Source organism: Colossoma macropomum, unplaced genomic scaffold (genome assembly GCF_904425465.1).
Source record: "Colossoma macropomum unplaced genomic scaffold, Colossoma_macropomum, whole genome shotgun sequence".
Lineage (NCBI taxonomy): Eukaryota > Metazoa > Chordata > Actinopteri > Characiformes > Serrasalmidae > Colossoma > Colossoma macropomum.
In genome coordinates, this window is record NW_023494791.1 from 29,041,838 (window position 1) to 29,045,483 (window position 3,646).

Sequence of the window (3,646 nt, forward strand, 5' to 3'; positions counted from 1 at the left end):
TCCAGTGTCCAGAGATCACCTGCTGTTTTATGAAGAATTGTCCAGATGTCTAGTTAGTTGTTACGATAATCAGTGGTTTATGCAAGTAGATGTAAATAACTCTAGAAAGTGGACTTTCTTTCTTTTTCTTTCTTTCTTTCTTTCTTTCTTTCTTTCTATTTATTTATGTATTTATTTATTTATTAAGAGTACACAAGTGCTGGATGTAAGGCTGAATCAAACTGGGCTGTGTTTCTAAATCTACAGTATGGCGAATCACCCAGTTCCAGTCATATTTTCATGTTTTAATGGATAACAATTTAGGTAAAATATGGTAGACTACTAATTAATATTACAGGGAAATCACTGTTTTTAGTACATGCATAATTCTGGATGAATGTGTGTTGCTTTTTGGTATGCTAATTTTTGTGTTTTTTGGTACGTGTGTAGTACACACTCTGAACTGACAGCTTTCGTGAAATAATTGTATTGAATAGGCTGTAGATACAAATTGCTCAAATGTACGATTTAGCTGCTGCTTTCTCTTGGTTCTGGATCTGCTGTTGAGCGCCAGTTTTAACCCAGAAGTTCCACAATACGTTCGTTTTTAACCATTTTTTTCACTCACAAGTCACAACGTGGTTTTCTACATGATTTAAGTGGCATGTCACTTATGCTAAATCCCAGAAAATAGACTAGAACCATTAACACTGTTTGCATTGTCAGTGTTGAGGTGAAATGTCGCTCAAACATCGTCAAAACACTGCAACTGCAGATAATATTCTGCAGTGCTAATAAGTATCACGGAGGCATATTTTCAGGCATCTGGCGTGCTTGTTTTTGATGTTATGATGACATAGAAAATGGGTTTGTCCTTGCATGGTAGTTGAACATGCTTGTGCTGGATCATGATGCTTTGAGTGACTTTTTTTTATTTATTATTATTTTTTTTTAACTGAAGATGTGTTTTCAAATCACTAAAGTTTTTATTTGACAATTATAAAAATCAAGAAAAAGCCAGTTGAGCATCAAATAAAAGCAAGCAAACTAGGACTCCGTTTCCCTCGCTCCTGCTTCTCCTTGGGATGTGCTCCCCACTGACTGGCAAGATTCTCTTGCTGATCCAGATTGAAGTGCAAAAAATGTTTTTTTTCAATTGTGTTACATCCCATAGCTTTGCAGGCGGTCAGTAGCTGTTTTGACATTTTTCTGCCTTATGATTTCCCAAAAAGTCTTGTTTATGAGCACGTTCAAGCCACCATGTCTTTATTAATGAAGAACTTTTCTTCTGCACTCTGTATGTATAACATAATAAGAGGCCTGGACCAAATCTTTTGCTTTGATATGTATAATATAGAATTTTTGAAGAAATCATTACCCAAAACTGAGTACCTTTTTGAGTTGTGTCTGCTGCTGTGTTCTCTCATTTCTTCTGCTGTAAGATGTGTAGTCCTCAGCCGTCTGTCTGTTAAAGCCTCTGGCCTCGCTCTGCTGATACGCTCTCAGCTTATTCAGATCCTGCAACTTTGGCTCATTGTGAAATGTTTGTGACCAAAACCAATTTTTAGCAGTTAAAATTACAATTGACTGATGATAACTGATATAAATTTCTATTTTTATCTTAGATTATTTTAAATTTTATACTCCAGTAGTTTTAAACCGTGCTTTACTGACTGATATATTGGTCACACTTTTTAAACTCAAACAGCAGAAACTCACATTTATACATATAAGTATTGTAGTACTGCGGATGGAGCTACTCAGAATTTGGTTTCTGTCAACTACCTACTTATTTTTCTCATATATTTCTAAATAGAAAATTGTTGTAACTCTCATGCTAAAGGCGAGATCTGAATATACTTGACATGTTTTTGTCATATATTAACCATGATGGTGTTGGCCATTATATCGTTACCAATACGAGCCGCAGGTTGTCAGACAGTTGAAATTATCAGCCAACTGTTATATTGGTCACATTTAGGCCATGTTCTTTGGTCTTTTTTATGCCTTTTTATCACCTCAGTCTCACAAACTGACACATGTATCTGTGGTTGAGTCACAGATATGTCAGTTAATTTGCTGCAACAGATAGACACACAATGTGTGTTTAAGCTGAACTCATCTGTCAGAACTGACAGCAACAAATATGAGGAATCACTTAAACAACCAAGGAAAGATATGTTTTGGGTTTCTTTTGTCTTTTTTTTAAGTGTCTCTCAAACATGGTGTATGGTGAGAACCTAAAAATGAGCCCCTACCTGTCAATCACAGTTGTGTGTAGTGGTACCTTTAAGTACCTGTTTGTGTACCGTGTACACAAACAGGTACACGGTACACGGTGGTGTGTACAGTGTGATACAGCATGGGGAACATAAAAGTACAACTAGTGCAAAAAGTTATATTTTCTCAGATAGAATTTTTGTAGTAGTGTTTTCTGTCATCCGTGCATTCCTTGCATTTGAATGAGAAATCTGTGTGATTAGACAATAAACATGTAGTCATGCTAATTTATGTTTGCAATATAGTGAATTTATAAAAGTTCTTTAAGATTCTTTAAAAAGTCTTCAAAATATTTTGCAAAATACTTCACTGAATCACAATGTATAGGAGTATTACATTATTAGTTTAAAAGATTTCCAGTCTTCTCATTTTCCAGGAGTGCTTTATGTGTTTAGGCGAGTTTTGTCTCTAAGTTCTGTGGCAGCAGAGTGAGACGTGATCACTGAGTTGTGTAAGAAACACTTCAGATCCAACTGAGCTGAAAGAGGTTTCGAAGACTGAACAATGAAGCCGAGTGAAAGGAGCTCTACTTTCCATTGTGTGTGGGTTTTCTTACATTATCTGTCCGTCTAGAGTCTTTGCCTTGGAGGCATTTTTGATGCTTCTTAACATTTTCCATTTTTAGTCTGTGATGTGTCACCTTAGATAGTATCGCTCATGTAAAACCAAAGGCATGTGTCTGTGAGTGTGTATGAAACCTGTTCATCTTTTATGACTTGAATGTATTCTTTGTTTTGAATTCAAATGTTGAATCTCAGTATCTTATTTCAAACCTTTTGAATCGTGAATCTCAGCATGTTATGGTTGAAATTTGTTAATCATGGTCTGAAACATGACAGTTAGCAAGAGGATTTAGTATGATTCTCCTGTAAGATTTGAACCCCAAATGCTGTAATTTCGAAGGCTTTCCTCAAATGACACTTTTGCATTTCGCTCTCAACATACTGAGGGTTTCATCAGTGAACTGTTTTCCACAAAATCTTAGACAAAAAACACTGCACAAAATAATACACCATCAGCAGTGAAAATTGTTTCTTTTTGTAGAAAGCAACAAAACAGTGACTGTACAGAAACACACCTAAACACATTTCACAACAGCAACATGAAGATTAAAAACAGTGACATCTAAAGTGTCTTGTTCTCACTTACATAATCAACATGAGCTTTGTGTTCTTTTAACGCTCTTTCTGTTTCCAGACTTGGTCTAGCAAATATGATCGAAAGCTTATTTTCAGAGTACGCGAGTGAGGTGTTATGATGGATGTTCAAATTTCAAAAATTCATTTGACCTGAGATATTGTACAATTGCATTTTTCGTGGTACAAAAATTTACATCCACCATCTCAGGAATGGTCAACTGAGAACATCATTAATCACTGGACAAAAA